Consider the following 18935-nt stretch of genomic DNA (forward strand, 5'->3'; position numbering starts at 1 on the left):
CAGCTTAAACAGTTACATTTGGTGCTGCATTATGCCAATTATTATGCAGTTGTCTAATATAGGTAGTTAGTTGTAAGTTGTGCTTGTGACTTACACCTTCCAAAAATAATCCAGTAAAAGAATTTGCTCAAAAAATTTGAAGATGCAACATATAATTTGACCCTCTTTTTGTTATCTGGGTAGCAAGGGCCAAGTTAATTATAGTTCGTGGACATGAATATAAAACGTGCTAATGCTGTTGCACTGACATCTTCATTTTAACTGAGTATTTTCGTCGCAAGCTTATCTCAATATGATTGTCAGTGCTTACTTCAATTTTCCAATTTCGTTCCTTGTTGCTAGGTCTTACCGTGCCGTGGAAGCCGCTCAGATGATAGCGCTCGGCATCCCCAACTCTGAAGCTAATTGTAGTTACCTCAGTGTCAGGTAGATAATTGTTTGTGTTCCATTTTGGCTCCACCTTACAAGCAGCTGGTTCTAGATTGCTGGAGATAGCTCTTGTAACGGCAAATTCTTTTTGTTGTTGAATTCTAACTCAAATTTGGGCCCAGCTGTATATGCGTCTACGGGGTCCATGTTGGTAGAAACAGTCATCTTTTGTATAAGCCTGTACATTTAGCTCACAAGTTAGTGAATGCAATAGTCTTCCTTAGGCGTGGACGTTTTATCCCCATAACCAGAGGTTCTAATTAGTAAGCCCTTCTTGCAACATGGGCAGCTGTCGATAACTTGCTTCTCTTTGAGAATCCATTTATTGAGAAACCTTGCAAGTTTGATGTGGTAGGCTTGGTTTCTTTTGTGCTGGTGAATTATGTTCTTTTCCTTGTGAGTAGTAGGGATGACCTTTTATAGCTAAGTTAAGATGATTAATTAATACTCCCTCCGTCCTAAAATTCTTGTCTTTGGGACGGAGGGAGTAGGAAAGAGGTGCGCATACGAAAGGTGTACACATATTGCGTTTGAAACAAACAACTGTTTACGTGTTGGTGACCGGCGGTGTTGATTTGTCTTTTTTTTTTCTAACACTAGATGACCCATTGCACCAATGACACAAGAAGCCAATTAGAACAATGTATTATCTGGGTATTATAGGGCACAAGTGAGAGAAAGCAAGATAAGATTATCTGTGTTTATGGTAGTCCAAACAAAGATCCATAGTACTCCTAACTTTCTGTTTTACAGAGCTCACCTGAATAAAACGTTTTTCTGTTTCGTTAGTCTCAATTCTACTACTTACCACATCATCACATGTTCAGATTTTGAGATGAAGATCAATAGCACTCCCAAATTTCTGTTTTATAGTGTTCATCTAAATTTAAATATATTTTTCTGTTTTGCCTCAATTCTACTATTGCCTCCGTCCCAAAATAAGTGTCTTGATGATGACCATTGCATGTTTAGATTTTGAGGTGCATTAAATCGGATCAAGGGAAAATTCATCTATGCATGTAGAAGTTTTCGGTCATCAGGGCTCTTGTTATGACCGTACAACGTACCAACGGAGGAGGTCCAATGGGCAGGGTTAGTTATGGGCTTAGCCCAAGTTATCTTAGCTATCTTAGAGTCCAAGTTATATTAAAGTCCAAGTTATCTAGGGTTTAGTGGAGGTTGTCCTCCTATATAAACACATGTACCCCTTCGATATTAAGCAGACAATAAACAGTATTCTGTTGTCGTCTCCCTCAGGAGACGGGAGCCCCAAACCCTAGCCGCCTCTCTCTCTCTCTCACGTCGCGTCGGCGCCCAACCGCCTGCGCCGGCGTCCCCAGCCTCGCCGCCCGCACTTCCACCTCTACAACCTACGTCCGAGACCTGGTAGAACCCTAGCCTCTATCAGCTCTCCCAATGCATCATATCTTAAACAGTATGGAGAAAATAATCAAAGGGAAGATGGCCTTGTGTGAGGACAGTCGCCAAAGTGTGTAAAAGCTACACAGCCCCCCACGCCTTAGCCTCTTTTGCTTGTGGGCTGGGTGCGCTACCTTTTTTTTTCTTTTGTACTTTTTTGAGCCAGAGAGAACATATGATTTTTGCGGCATATAGGTACAGTTTCCATTAATAATGCCATGGAAGCAAAAAATCATGCTATTATGCAGGGTATGACACTGAACATTTGAACCACCCAGTGATTAGTCAGATTCGTCGAATGCTCTGGCCATTCTCTCGTGCGACAATCTCTATGGCCATCTAGCCGCTGAGATTAAAGCTCATATGGTATCCAGGAAGTTGTTCCTCTAAAAGTTAGCCGAGATCGAAATAGGTTAGCACATCAATTGGCACACTATAGACATACCAAAGCTTATCTAGGTATGGTTGAATTCGATTCCTCCGTGGTGTGAGGACTTGTCTCGAGATTGTAGTCCTGTTTTTATGGAATAAAGCTTGCTTTCTCTCAGTAAAAAAGGTTGCATGATCTCCCTCTCCCCCTCCCTCCCTTCCTACATTATCTACTATGCCACATCAGCAAAATACTTATGGCACAATGTTAAGAAACTTGCATTGGGAGAGTCCTTAGGCCCTTAGTGGTCATGCATATATTTTTCTTTCTTCCATGTTTGTTGTGTGCAAGAACCGTGTCTAGTTTTTTATGATAAGTCACGTGACAATACTAATATCAACATCTCCAGATTCGAGAATCCGACAAGAGCCAAGAAATATGTGGTTATTGTAGGGCACTAGCAGCTCCCTGCAGAGAACCACATAATAGGCAATTCACACTAAGGTAAGCAATTCATGGCACGAAATATTCACTTTTTCGTAGTACAAAATAACATGATAAATCTACAACAATAAGTGCATGCAACAATGTCTCCATTATTTCGGTTTAAACAACTAAGGATGCGTTTGATAGGTTGCGCATTGGTTTTTGGGATCTTTGCGTGTGTGACTGAGTCAGGCCTGGCTGGGTAAATACAAGCCAAAAACTATGTTTTTCACATAGTTTGCAGGCTACATATAGGTTGCGTGCATCAGGGAAGCATTCCCCCCCTCGTGATTGGTGGTTTACATGGGGCTGGGCTGATGCACTACACTTTGTTTGGTTATGCACGATTGTGCAGGCTATGTTGTGCTCACATTTTCTCACTAGTGGTGACCTTACCACACATATGAAGTTCAAAATAAACATTGTTTCATTCCTAGTAGTAAACAAATGGCAATTCATCCTAACCCAAACTACTAACAAATTGCAGTACAAATTATCAGTCATATGAGTCATATGGTCAATAGGGAAAAGTTCATCGGTGCCAAATGGGAAGTCCGTTCTTGTCTTCTTCTTCTTCTGTTGCTTCTTTCTTTGTTGCTATCCTGCTTGAGATCCTTGTGTTACCTCTTTTTGCCCACATTGCCTCATCCCACTCCAACCTTTTGGTCTTTCAACCTTCATTTTAAAATACCTACACACCATGGTCGAAGGTATCAACATCATCAATCGCCACATCTTCCTCATCTGGCACAAGTTCATCACAACCTCATTCTAGGATCCAATTATGGAGGATGCAACATGGAAGAAGAAGCCAACCGTGGGAGGGCAAAGGGTGGAGTAACTTCCGATCCAGGATCTTAATTCTATTCTTCAGAGCTCCAAATGACCCCTCAACCATAACTCTAAGGCTAGAGTGTTTGAGATTGAACAATTCCTATGTGGTCCTTGGATAGTTCCTGGAAGAGAACTCATTCACATGATACCTGGTTTTTCCTAAGGGTGAAAGAATACCATGACGATATGCATAGCCAACATCTCGTAGGTAAAACTTGCCATCAGGGATATTGATGCCATCAGGTCAAGCTATGCTGTTAGCAAGAATGTTAGCATCATGGGTTGATCCTTCCTGACCAGCTAACACATATGTGAATTTTAGATCGAAGGCCACGATAGCAAGGATATTCAGGCTTGTGTAGTGCTTTCTACACCTGTATGCTGCAACCCATGCCCTCGATGCTCTAGCTGTCACATGAGTACCATCTACTGTGCCAACTGAATCCTGTGATGGCATTAAAGGATAGTGTTATGTCTTTATCAGAACAATACAAGCACGTCAAGGCATGAACTATGAATAATGGTCACCTTGAAATACGGATACCATCTTGGGCTATTGCGAATCTTGCTAGGAGTTTGCCGAGTTGGTGCCTTGATTATCTCACCTCTGAGCTCCCCAATAGCATACAAGGCTTGCTCGCAATACTTGGAAATGGTCTTCATTGATCTTCCGAAGTATTGTGAATAACCCCGAACATCTGACTATGAACTACAACATGAAGGAACATGTGAACTTGTTCTTCCACAAAGATGTGGATGCTATCTTCTAGCAGCTCCCTATTCCTAAACATCTCCACAAGCTTGGCAAAAAGGCACTCTTCACATTCGAAGCATCCACATAGCCTCTACGTCATTGCAATTGTAGATGTAGTTTAGATTCTCCATCCTCTCCCTATACCGTATTAACATTGGACCATAAACGTATGTCATGCGTATCACTATAACAAACAACTCTTGTAGACCAACATGACCCATGACCGAATCACACTTATGTGTATTGCTGCCTGAACTATCAACTTCACCCGTTCATCTATAATCTAATGGCGACGTCAATGGTGCGATGAGCAATGGCGAAATCGATGCTACATCGTACGTAATGACCTAACGAGAGGGGCGGGGGTGTTATATGATGCTTACACCCTTTGGAGCCGATGATCCACCATGACGTAGACGAGGAGGACGATACGAAATCAAATATGAAGGGAGAAACAATTCGTGCCGTCGAAGATTGAAATCGTTGTTGCTTTCGCAGATCTGAGTCACCCCCGTCGACCAAGGCAAGAACTGATGATTTGTTTGTCCTAGCTCTAGATGTGAGTGAGTAAATGGGGAGGGGGGAGGGGGGGGGGGGTGGTGTTACCGGAGGGTGTGGTGCTAGATTTTGCACCATCCCGTGCCAGCCAGTTTCCATCTCCCATGATATCAAGGTACATTTTATATACTCACATGAAACATGCGAATGGAGTAGACCGACTGGTGCTGAGATTCCGGGTAGACATGATAGGAGCCGATCAGGAAGCGCTTATTAGTCGAGCAGATGGAAACGACCCCGGTCACCTCCAAAAATATATCACCCGCTGAAAAAATGATGTCGCCCCTGCAAGTCGACATTGCATATCCAGTTTCACAGGAAGGGGCACAGAAAGAAGCAATATTTAGAATCAAGAAATAAAAGGGTAAAATCGTATACAATCACGTCCCATCACTGGTCTCATTTTTTGTTTGAATTTACCGACTTTATTTAATTAATAGTCATATCCTTTACAATAAAAGGGGCCAAGAAAACTTGAACAAATGATGCATGCTCGCGTTGGGAATCGGTCAACATCAACAAAAGGTCCAAAATAATCTATACCTGTACCTATACCTACTAATAAAGAAAACATATATTCTTGATCCGTCATGCTTTCTAGTAATAAACCCTCGCTCTAATGCTTTCTAGTAATAAACCCTCCCTTCAGTTTTAAGTCGATTTTTTGCTTTCGAAGAAAACAACGTAATGTTTTTGGTAATCAACCCGCTACGAGTTTTAAGTAAGATGTTTGCTTTTGTAGTAAACCCCCTAATATTTAGGTTATCAACCCAAAATACATATCAAATGATTAAAAAAATACCGTATCTTTTAAACACTAACTTCAAATTTAACATATTATACATGAAATTTGATTATAAAATATGTTTAATCTTAATATAATGTTATTTTATATGTTAACCATTTAAAAAAATGTAATATGGGGTGCAAAACTAATCAATAGTGCATGATCCGTCTTTCTTTCATATCTGTGCCGATCTGGATTAAAAATGAACACCTGAGCAAAACCAGGACATGAGACGAAAAACCACCTATAGCCTCACATGCACACCCCGCCAAAACCTAAAAAAGGCAGATTTCTCATCTTATGCCGAGAGAGAGATGTCTTAGGATTGAGAACATTCGAATGAGTCGTGATTGTGTGCGAATTGAGGCCATGTTCAAGGATGGTGGGAAGGAGGGTAAGTGACAACACAAATGGGAGGTCATGTGTTGAAATAAATTACATGAACCTATTAGGGTCTTGAGCCATGGTTATTGGGTTAGAGGAGTGTGCTATTTTTTTTCTTCTGTTGCAACGCACGAACTCTTTTTTTCTAGTGATATCATATTATGTTATAGATAATTTGCGAGTTTAACAATCAATAATCTCATTTTTTGGCCAACAATATGAGTTGAGGACAAGATGCGCATGCATGTCCATCGTTGTGACAAACTATGCATAATTTTGCTCTTTTGTGTGCTTTTATCATAAGGTGGACTTGAACATGGTGATGTTGGCCGTCCAGATCCAATTTTTTTGCAGGAGCCAAAATATGAAGGGGTTTATTTAATTGTGCTATAAGTGTGAATTCATGCTTTGAAGACTTTTGCCGAGTCATAGTTGCATTTCTTTGTTGGAATCCATGTTTCTTGTGTAGAAGATCTTTACCATATTTGAAGTGTGCATAAGGGCTAAACGTAGAACGAGGTTTGTCGAAACCTTGCGTAGCAACCTCATAAGATTATGCATTATTATCACCGAGTTTAACTAACTCGAGGGCTTTCAGATAAAATGTTTGATGACGAAACATATTATGTGCAAGAAAGCATGATCCTTTTAGTACACAACTAGATCGACATGAAGAATGTCACGAGCGTTGCTTGTCCATGTTTTCATTATATGCTTTCCGGTATGTATGGAATATACAAATAAGTCATGATCTAAATGTAGAGGCATAGAGTTAGTATTTGTAATGTTAGTGAACGACGATATGGCTTAAGATTTGATAGAATAGACATTCAATATATGAGCACAAAGAAGACCCATATGTTCATAGTGGCCGCATTCGCAACTGAATATTTCAAACTTATCACTAGTTGGTACAGTGTAAGCAGGTTGCCGCCATTTCTCTCGCAGTACAATTTTTCTATGAATAATCTTGTATTGATTGTTTGGAACGATAACCTCAACTTGATAATCACAATATTCATATAAGTAATCTACAGACTTCTCAAACAATTTCCGCGTATATATTTTGCTGGCATGTCTCTCAAGTGGATTATCTACCTACTTTTGAAACAATACTATCGTGTAAATTGAGTAAATGAACTTATACACATTTTAATGAAGTTGGTGGAAAAGTTCAATACAACAGAAGTTACATATAAATGTTCGAAACTTAGGAGTCTTGTTCCTTTTCTTCATAATTTTCCTTTGTTGCTCGATCAAATGACATTTTTTGACCGAACATTGGGAGGTAAAAATTCCCACAGTCTTGGTATCATTTGACGGAATGTGCATTGCAGGTCCAACGGTAATATAAGTTTTTAATAAAAGGATTTTCACTTTCACCATACCGTGTGGTAGTTTTCTTTGCACAGAAGATTCCATCAAAATATGCTTTAGCCCGTTTGTGTCTAACTTCAAAGGACTATACTAGAAAGGTGTTCTTTTGTAGTTTGACTTATCAATAACTATTTTCAACCTAACTCGAATGCATAGACAATGATGATACGACTAATTTGTGAAATAGGATCCAAGAGAGTTTTTAGCTTTTGCTTTTTGAAGAACATGACACTTACACTACCCATGTGTCATCTTTGGTATTGCCAATCCAATAACAATTTTTATTCCTAAACATTGATCAAAAGATGAAAGTGTACATGTATTATAAGTCTAATTAGAATGTAGGATGAGCAGAAGGAAACAAACATGAGAATAGAATGAACCTGTCACTACGATAACACGACGTTTGCCACCCATGATTGCTATGAACTCAGAGAAAACCCATTTAATATTTTTGCTTTTCATGACACATGAAAACACCCCCAAGTATGGTACTTCAAAATTGATTGTTGACACCAGCAAATAGAGCAACATATATCATTTAGATTTGTTGGGTAAGTGGTACTGAACGTGATTACATCTTGAAAATATTTACATCCAGATCGACTACGAGCATTGTTCCAACAAACTTTCGATCCTACTTTTTGATACAACTAGAACTTGGTAAGAAAAATAGGATCTTGAGAATCTATATGATGAGAAACATCACGTGTTTTACATCATTATTAGCAGGCTCCTTATTGATGCGACCAGTCAATTTTTTTAAACTCCCTTTACCAAAAGGAATGTTTTCCATTCAGCAAAGAAACTCCCAAGAAACATATAGATCTTTGATATGTGAGCATTGCTCGTTCTAATTTTCGTTGTCAAATCCTAAAGGTACTTATCAGTATGTCGATGAGATCGCAATGCATCATCTAAGCATTAGTTGTCGATAATGGATGGCCAGGGTTAGAGTGAAACTCAACAATGCACCATTGAATACCTTTGCGTAGGCTTAATCGTATCATAAAAGGTAAATCCGTTCTGATGGATGTTGTTCTTCTAACATGCGGTACCCAATAAAAAGATGATAAGGTGCATGGAGTGTGATAAAAAAGTCAGAAATTGTGTAAATTAATTAGAAACATACTCCACATAGGCAATTGGATTCTTGCATCACATGAATATTTTTAATATTGCACCAAGTTCATTCATACTTGATCTCAAAGGCTATCTACCGGCTATATAAATTGTAGAAAACATATTTGATGATACCGTGAAAGCATGTTTTAATAGATGGGTACACAATAGAAGGCTTCGTGCGTGTTGAATATGATAACGAAGATTTTTGTAGAGCACAAATTTGATGTGTGATAGATCAATGCACATATCAAATGGAAACACTTTCAACATGATAAAGGTATTGCAGGTTAGTGATACATAAGTCAAATGCAATGAATTTGTGGCAATAGGTTTAGTAGAAGGTAGGTGAATTACGGGTAATATGTTCTAGCAAAGTGATTGGAATAAATCTCATTTGATTTATCAGGTGGAACATAAGAAAAATGTGGTGATTACATATAATGAATCATCAGAAGCATGATTATGCACAAATTGAGTTGACGAAGGTTGGTTCATATACTCAAAATGAGGAACATCACCGGAGACTAGACCATCAGATAGAACATCCAGGCACTCTAACGAGGCCTCAGTATAATTGAAACTATTATGCCATCTGAAAAAGAAGTAGGAGAACTAATAACTAACATTAAGATCTATCATAAACGAGAGTTAAATTGAACAGATGTAGTGCATACTAAGTAAACTCTTCAGATAATATGTTGTACTCAGTAGTACGAACAAATTGAGGTGAGGATGATGTGTTGATGGATTCAAATTGAGTAACAGGTGTGGACACGGTAGCATCACATACAACATTAAACGACTATAAGGAGGTGTCACTATAAGTCAAACCATGTTTCCATGTGAGAAAGATAGTACAATTGGGAAATAAAGTGCATAATGAGTATGAGTGAAACTAACAAATGAAGAACTATACTAATGGAGTGGGAAATAACTATGCACTGAGTAAAATGTTTAAATAATCTATTATACTCAATGGTAACCAACTGAGGTACATTAGTTTAAGGTGTAGTCGTAGTAAGACTAAGAAGAGAATGCATGTGGTTTGCAGGACACATGATCCGTATGATAAATATGTGTCAGTAATCCAGTAGTAGGACTAGGCCGCATAACTTTTTTTGAGTTGTATATATAATTGTGTTAGGAATAACAAACAAATTTTATGTAAACCTCAAGTTTCACCAAACATAACTTGATAATAGATTGATACAAAATTCTATGAAAGGAAGAGGTTTCACAATCACCTAGGATAATAATCATTCTATCACAATGAATTTAGCAATGGCTTCATCCTTGATTCGTCTGAGGAATGAGATTCATAAATATGTCATTTGGGTTTTTCAACAAAAAACAAATTTTTGGTATGCATCACTCACATTTCAAAAAGTGGTAATTTTCCGGATATCTAACTCGTAAAGTGATGGATTTATGCTATTTACTCACCAATAATGGGACAAAGTGAATGGCTTGGCCTCTGTCTTCTTTTACAAAGTGGTCGCTAACCCCATCAAGTAAACAAGAATAATGCAAAAAAAGCAACAAACAAAACTAGCAAAAGAAATGATGACAATGTGAAGTAGGTTAAATCTAATGCCACTTTGGTTGCGACCGACCACTTGTAAATAGAACAAAAAAACTTGTTAAAACTCTCTTGGATGGCGGACCATCTATGTTAGAGACAACCCTCTTTCCGGGTGGTACTGATAGCATTTGACTACAGATGGTTCTTGCGCTCATGGTAATGCTTGTGATTTATTTGCCAATACTTTACGCCCCGTGCTGGTTTCCACGAATAGGATCCATGATTGTGGCCAACTAAGATTCACCCAACAACACATCCCATGTGTTGTGAATGTTGGACTCTAGCCTTTAGCGCGTGCACGCCCTGAAACAAAGGGGAATTTGTATTACTCAAGGCATACTTTATAGGCTCTCGACCTTCATTTATCATGCTCAACATCTATGTGGCCTAAAAATATGCATCCCAAAATTACCACAATTAATACATATGGGGCCAAAAAGGAAGCAATCCAATGGTATTATTCCTATAGGGTGCTAGAGTACTTGTCTCTCCGGAGCCTCCTGGGTAGATTGCCCTCATGTTGTCTGTTTCACGACGGATGCCTTGGGGTTCCACGAGGGATGCCTTGGGTCTGTCCGCATTGTCGGATATACCCAGGCGGCGCATGCCCATGCGAGTGATACTTCTCCAACGTATCTACTTTTCCAAACACTTTTGCTCTCATTTTGGCATCTAATTTGCATGATTTGAATGGAACTAACCCGGACTAATGCTGTTTTTAGCAGAACTACCTTGGTGTTATTTTTGTGCAGAAATAAAAGTTCTTGGAATCGAACGAAACTTTTTTTGAATTATTTCTGATACTTATAATGATTTATGGAGCGAATACTTGCCGAAAGGGAAGTGCTATGGGGCCAAAAGCCAACAGGGTGCCCTCCAAACCGCACCCTGATGGCTTGTGGGGCCCTGAGGCTCCTCCGACCCTAATTCCACTCCTATAAATTTATATTCTTCGAGAAAAAATAGGAGAGAAGTTTTCATCATGTTCTACGAGACGGAGCCGTCGACACCTCTTGTTCTTCCTCCGGAGGGCTGATCCGGAGTCCGTTTAGGGCCCCGGAGAGGGGGATTCATCACCGTTGTCATCACCAACTCTTATTCATCAACACCACCATGATGCTCACAACTAAGAGTGACTAATTCCTTTGTAGACTTGCTGGAAAATGGTGGGATTGGATGAGATTGATCATGTAATCAAGTTAAGTTTGATAGGGCTTGATCCCTAGTATCCACTATGTTCTGAGATGGATGTTACTATGACTTTGCTATGCTTAATGCTTGTCACTAGGGCCCGAGGTCCATGATTTCAGATCTGAACCTATTATGTTTTAATGAATATAAGAGTGATTTGGATCCTATATTGCAAGTTATAGTTACCTATTACGTGTCTTGATCCGCATACCCCAAGGTGACAATAATTGAGATTCTTTCCAGTGATTGCCGTAGTTTGAGGAGTTCATGTATTCACTATGTGTTAATGCTTTGTTCCGGTTCTCTATTAAAGGGAGACCTTAATAACCCTTATTTTGCAATAGGACCCCGCTGCCAGGGGAGGGTAGGACCAAAGATGTCATGCAAGTTCTTATCGCAAGCACGCATGACTATATACGGAATACATGCCTACATTATGTTGATGAATTGGAGCTAGTTCTGTGTCGCTCTAGTGTGTAACTGTTATATGATCAATGTCATCTAAATCATTATTCACTACTGATCCATGTGCCTACGCTTTACATATACTGAATCTTGCTAAGTTACTACTATTGCTGCTACTGTCACACCTGCTACTCAATTGCTAATGTTACTATCGTTACTACCGTTACAGAAACTATTGCTATCACTCTTACTGTTAGTACTATCACTTGCTCTGCTACTAAATATTTGCTGCAAAAAGATATCCCAAGTGCGGTTGAATTGATAACTCAACTTTTATGACCAATAAATATTCTTTGGCTCCCCTTGTGTCGAATCAATAAATTAGGGTGGAATACTACCTGTGAAGACTGCCGTGATCCCCTATACCTATGGGTTATCAATACCTTTTCTCGCACCATTGCTGGGGAGCATAGCCCTATTTATTGTGTTGACTTGAGGATATCCAATTACCATTATGAAGAATCTGAAAGATAATCGAACCAAGATCATCCCCTCTCGCACGAGAGGAGGTAAGGAACTATCATCTAGCTTTGCTTTTGATTCACCTACTGTTTTGAATCAGCTTGTTACACCGCCACTTGTTGCTCGACCTGATATGCCACATGAATTTGATGATGCTACTTCGGAAATTAATGATGATATTATTGCTACACACGATGAAACTGAAACTATGCCACTAAGTGAATTAGTTGATGTCCATATTGCTAGAGCTAGTGAACTTGAAAATACTGAAACTGATGAAGACTTTGAATTACCTGTTACACCCCGTCCTCCTAATATATATGAATTGCCTTATGTACCCGAAGGTTATGTTATGGATGGTGAAGTATATAGGGACTTTCTTCCTTGTAATGAGAGAGATGATTTGTAGAAATTACTAGGCAAACTAAAAGAAAAATCTATGATGGAGAAAATGAAATATGATCCTAAATTTGCTACTTCTCCTATACTTGTTACTCATAAGGATTATGAATTTGCTATAGACCCTGAACTGATTCCTATAGTGGAATCTGATACTTTTCATGGTTATGAAAATGAAACTATGGTAGAGCACCTATGAAACTAAATGATATTGGTGCCTTGTTTACCAATGTTGAAAAGGTATGATACTATTATATCTGTAAGATTTTTTTCCTTTTTCGCTGAAAGGCAAGGCCAAGGAATGGTTCCTTTCTCTTTCTCCTGGTTGTATGCATAGTACCCCGGATATGCTCTATCATTTTTCTGAAAATTATTTTCCTGTTCATAAGAAACAAGCCGCCTTATAGGAAATATTTAACTTTGCACAAATTAAATAAGAGAATCTCCCTCAAGCTTGGGGGAGGCTTCTCTAGTTACTAAGAGCTTTGCTTGATTGTCCTCTTAAGAAAAATGAAATTATGGATATCTTTTATAAAGGACTAACATACCCTTCTAGTGATTTCCTAGATAGTTGTGCTGGTTGTGTTTTTAGGGAAAGAACCGTTGAACAAGCCGAAAAGCTATTAAATAATATGCTGCAAAATGCTGATGATCGGGCACTGCCTGAACCACCACCTGAACCTATCCGAAAGAAGAGATGTATTCTATTTCTCAGCCGTGAAGATACACAAGAAGCAAAAAGAACTATGAAGGAGAAATGTATTAAAATTGAGGATATTAATAAATTACCACCGATTGAAGAATAAACGCTATGATAAGAGAGACTTCGTTGCTAGAAAACATGGTATGGAAAGAGAACCATGGGTTCAAAAACCTTTGCCATTCCCTCAAAAGTCTTCCAAAAGTAGGGATGATGAACATTTTGAACGCTTTACTGAAATGATTAGACCTGTATTTTTGCATACCCGCTTGAATGATATATTGAAAATGCCTACGTATGCTTAGTATATGAAGGATATTATTACCAACAAAAGAAAGATACCCGAAACTAAAATTTCCACCATGCTTGCTAATTATTCTTTTGATGAGGGAGTACCTAAGAAGTTGGGAGATCCGGGTATCCCCACTATACCTTGCTCCATTAAGAGAAATTATGTCAAACGTGCTTCATGTGATCTAGGAGCCGGTGTTAGTGTTATGCGTTTATCCATTTATAAAAGACTTGAGCTGAATAAGCTTACACTCACTAAGACATCTTTGCAAATGGATGATAAATCCACAGCTTTACATATTGGAATTTGCAAGGATTTCCCCGTTGTGGTTGCAAATGTTACTATCTTAACAGACTTTGTTATTCTCGATATGCCTGAGGACAACAATATGTAGGACATCCTTGGTAGACCCTTTTTAAATACTGTAGGGGCTGTCATTGATTGCAACAAAAGCAAGGTTACCTTTAATGTCAATGACAAGTAGCATACCATGCATTTTCCGAAGAAGCTTTTTTTGGTTAGTAATATTAATGTTATTGAGCCTTGTGCCATGGTCATCATAGGAGACTTTCAAATCCCTCTACCTATTGCCAAGGAAAATAAATACTATAATCTTGTTGTTGGGGATATGAAAATCCTCATTGAGGTAACCTAGTGTCATACAAAAGTTCTTCGGTTTCATGTTAATCGAAATCGGTTATTAATAAGACTTGATCAGTCTTATTAATGGATCCTCTTCGAAAGACATGCTATTGATGAATTTAGTTTTCACAACTATGTGTACCCCAAGTTTATTCTCTGTTTTCTTAGTTGTATAAAAATAAAATCCCATGACTTTCCTGTTTTCTAAGTTTTTGTGCTTTAGAAAAATGACCCCAAAATAAAAAGTCTAGATTGCCACAAAATTTTAACATATTTTTTATGGAATAAATAGGAATTTTTGGAGTAATAATTACAGTAGGGAGGTGCACCTGTGGGACACAAGCCAATAGGGCCGCACCCTCATGGCTTGTGGGGCCCACAGGCCCCCTCCCTTATCTCTTTAGCTCACATCATCTCCTACCTCCCGAATTTTTTCCTAGCTCTCTCTTTCCCGTGTTCTTCCCCTAGAAATTGAAATTTTCAATCTCTTTGCTCGGGACTCCGTTTCCGAAACATTTTTGAGGGAATTGTTCCTTGGTATGTGACTCCTCCATCCCTCCAATTAGTTTTTGCCTTAGTAGTTTATATTTTGCTTAAATTACTTCACTTGGTGTTGCAGAATATGAGCTTGCATGTTAAAATCTTTGATTTCCAAGTAGCATGAATGCTTGATATAGCCTCTAAATACCCATTTGAGTAGTTGCTACCAATGTTGCAAAGTTTTATTGAAATCGTTTTTGTGGTCCAAAAATTTAAGAAATTTGTACTTAGGGAGATGAGTTTCTTTAGGAGGAGCTCCTCGAGAAGGCGTAATCCTGGTGAATCATCGAGTGAGGGCTCGACACGACAAGCTTACATTGAGCCTCGGGCCAATCAGGTAGTCATGGCTGACGCAAAATCGTGCTGGCGGCCGAGTGATGAGTTCATGGATGGTGCATGTATCAAGGAGAAATTTGACCATTTCTTTTACAGTATCGGCCTCACCGACTTCCTCAAAGGTAAGTGTGCCCAACATTACAACCTTACACACACTTTCACGAATGCATTCTATTATCTCTCTAGTACTTCTAGAGTATCATTTACTCTCTATGATAAAGCCTTTAGCAGGAGCCTAGAAGATTTTTCCATTGCATGCAAACTCTCACTCTGGGGTTCACTAGAGAAACCTTCAAAAACTGATTATAATATGTTTCTTGAGAGCCTCTGTGTTGGACAAAATAGAAGAGTAACGCAGGCTAGAAATAAAAGCATTCATTTCCCTCTATTCGCTACTTTGCACTATTTAACGGAAAATGCGTAGTAGGGAAACAAGATTGCAGTGTGCTATGTGCCCCTGACTTGAGACTTATTCACACTACTGTGACTGGTGAGCAACACTATAACCTTGGTGCAATTGTTGCTCGAAGGTTGCATTCCAACTCTAGCAATGGTGATTTATATGGAGAAATTTATGCCTCCCGCGTAGCTACACACTTAGGAGTGGCACCCCAATTTAATGATCCTATTTTTCCTAATAGATATTTAGACTTTGAAGCTATGCGTTATCATGAATTTATTGTAAACCGTGCTAGAGGATACGAGTATAACTTGATATTTGAAGAATATACGCCTATGCCTCTCACTTTGCCTGCACATGTCCTATTTATCTATCAAGCTCGACAGAAATACTAAGTTCTTGAGAACGAAGTGTAGGAGTACAATGCTGGAGTGGAGGCTGCTTGTTTGGCATAGGAGGCGGTAGGAATGCCCCCACGAGCTATCATCTCAACCATTTTCCTGATTACCAATGGGATTACCAAGCTAGGCAGAAGTCTAAGCTTGGGGGAGTACGTATTTCCGACATTACATTCATGTTCACACAATTCATATAAATTGCTGGTGTTCATCCTCTTTCATTGTATATTCATGTTTAGCTTAATTTTTTCTTCTTTCTTATTGTGCGTTTGAAAAAAATCTAGAAAATACAAAAATATTTCTCACTTCTTTTCGGTTTCTCTTTCTCGTTCAATTAGTTGTACTACTAAAAGAAAACCCAAAAAGATTTCCTCTTGCTTGTTGGGAGCTTTATCGTGAAAATAGTTTTTCTCATTCTTGTTTTCCCTTGGTTTTGTTTGCTTGAGAAAAACAAAAACTCCAAAGATATTTCAGTGTGTTTCTCTGATTTTTTTGTTGAGTGATGAAAGGAGAAGACCACGATGAAAATGTTGAGTGGCTCCCACATACTTTGTTGTTCACCTAACGAAGAGCTAGTATTACTATGTATTATCCTTTGTTTAAAATTGCCATGCAGATTTAAGCTTAGTCCACGGTATTCTTGCATTTTTATTATTATCACATCATTCCATTGTGCAGGTGAAAGGCAATAATGATGATATTTGATGAAGTGATTGTGGCAAAGGAAACTGGTACAACCTCTTCTTGTTTTCTATTTTTGTAAATATGTTTAGCTACTTCTATCTTGATTCAGTATATCATGAGTAAACATGTTTATGATGAGAATTAGAGATTATGGTTTCTCATGTCATGCTTAAATAGCTAGGAGTGGACAATAATTTAACTTGTGCGTCAAGATGCATTAAAATGGTTATGATGTGATATGGTAGTCTCGTATTTCCCTCTGAGTAATTCAAGTGGTTTGGCTTGGCCCATGTGTAAACATGTAGTTGATTCATAACCAATGCATCCTTTATGATGTTTAAATTCAGAGTGTTCATAACCTACTCATGTTAATGTTCAATGTTAATTATTAACAATGCATTTTTTCGACCGTTCGGCTCTCTAGCTGGTCACTTCTCAACCTATTTCTAGCCTTCACCTGTTGAAAGGACGCGGATGTCGCCTAGAGGGTGGGGTGGTGAATAGGCGCTTTAAAATAATTACGATTTCAGCTTGAACAAATGCGGAATAAAACTAACGTTTAATTTGTCAAGCACAAAACCTAAAACAACTAGGCTCACCTATGTGCACCAACAACTTATGCTAAGCAAGATAAACAACTAAGTGATAGCAAGATATATAACAAGAAACAATATGGCTATCACAAAGTAAATTGCATAAGTAAAAGGCTCGGGTAAGAAATAACCGAGGCACATGGAGACGACGATGTATCCCGAAGTTAACACCCTTGCGAATGCTAATCTCCGTTTGGAGAGATGTGGAGGCACAATGCTCCCCAAGATGCAAGATGTCGTGATTTCACTAAGGGACCCTTGAGGGTGATCACCGAACCCGTACAAGCAAGGTTTGGGCAATCTCCACAACTTAATTGGAGGCACCCATCAACACCATGATGCTTCACCACAATGATATATGGCTTCGAGGTAACCTCAAATGCTCAGGGCAATCTCCACAACATAATTGGAGACCCCGACGCTTGCCTGGAGCTTTACACCACAATGATTGAGCTCCAAGGCACCACCAAGCTTCTAGGATGCCAAAGCATCCACAAAGAACAATCTTTAGAGTACCAAGCACCCAAGGGTAATAAGCTTCTCAAACTTTTTCACTTCCACGTATCACCGTGGAGAACTCAAATCGATGCAACTAATGCAATGGCAAGAACACACGAAGTGGTCAAGTCCCTCACACTCAAATCCGTCCACAACAACAAAAGGTATGGAGGAATATGAGAGGAAGAACAAGGAGCTCACAAAGAACTCCAAAATCAAGATCCAAGGGGTTCACCTGACATAGAGCAGAAAATGATTGCTAGAAATGTGGACCTAGATCTCCTCTATCTTTTCCCTCAAGAACTAGCAAGAATCATTGGAGGGATTGTGAGTTAGCAAGGTCTAAGAAGGTTAACAATGGGGGCAAAAACGAGCTCAAGAGTTGGCAAACCATTGGGGAAGAAGACCCCCTTAAATAGGTCCCCACAAATCTGCTCGTTATGTGCAGAATTACATAGGGGCAGTACAACCGGTGATGCGGCCGGTACAACCGCTGTGACCGGTACAACCACCCAACCACCGCCCAACTTGAGTAGTGGACACAACAAAGTTCCAAGTGGTATAACCGCCTGGAACACAGGTAGTACCGGACTATATAAAATAGTGATACAATCGGTCCACGTTCGCCCAACAACCGGAGCTCAACATAACCGTGTTCGGTTGAAGCCCGGTGCTGGGCCGGTTCAACCGCCTAGGGGTGCCAACGTGGATCACCCAGCTGTGGGTGGTACAACCACCCGGGGGCAGCGGTACAACCGCTAGGGACCACTCAGTGGCAGCACCCCTAAGGTATCACCCCTCGAGTGGTGATTAGATCGGATGACACGAGCGAGCGGTACAATTGTATCAAGAAAACATGTAAGACTAGAACTGCCATAACTACTGCAAATGAGCTCCGAATTGAGCAAACTAAAGCTTTTTGGATTCAGGAAATCTTAGGAACACACAGTTATGAAAATGCCAATGATATAATGATGTGAGACGTTTGTGAATGAATAACCGACAAAAACTCCAACATTAAAAACATCATAGAAGATGCACATGAACTCCGTTTTCCATGAACTCGAGCTTGTCATAAAGATGACCATAAGCTCTAATATTCACAAAGAGAACCACCAAACAAGAACCAAGAAATATGATGCAAGGAAGCAAATGGTTTGAGCTCTCAACGAATGATATGATCAATCTACTCACTTGAGAGCCCCCCTTGACAGTACGACAATCTATCCT

At 39.3% G+C, this 18935-nt stretch overlaps 1 protein-coding gene across 1 annotated transcript in view; it reads left to right on the forward strand.

The window, feature by feature from the left end:
- Positions 1–783, forward strand: part of LOC123443755 (chromatin modification-related protein EAF1 B-like) — a 35510-nt gene extending 34727 nt beyond the window's left edge. The window contains exon 22 of the mRNA XM_045120277.1: positions 343–783. The gene's annotated coding sequence lies outside the window, so the exon portion shown is untranslated. The remainder of the gene's footprint in view (positions 1–342) is intronic.
- Positions 784–18935: the final 18152 nt, after the last annotated feature.

This window comes from Hordeum vulgare, chromosome 3H (genome assembly GCF_904849725.1).
Source record: "Hordeum vulgare subsp. vulgare chromosome 3H, MorexV3_pseudomolecules_assembly, whole genome shotgun sequence".
In the NCBI taxonomy this organism is placed as follows: Eukaryota; Viridiplantae; Streptophyta; class Magnoliopsida; order Poales; family Poaceae; genus Hordeum; species Hordeum vulgare.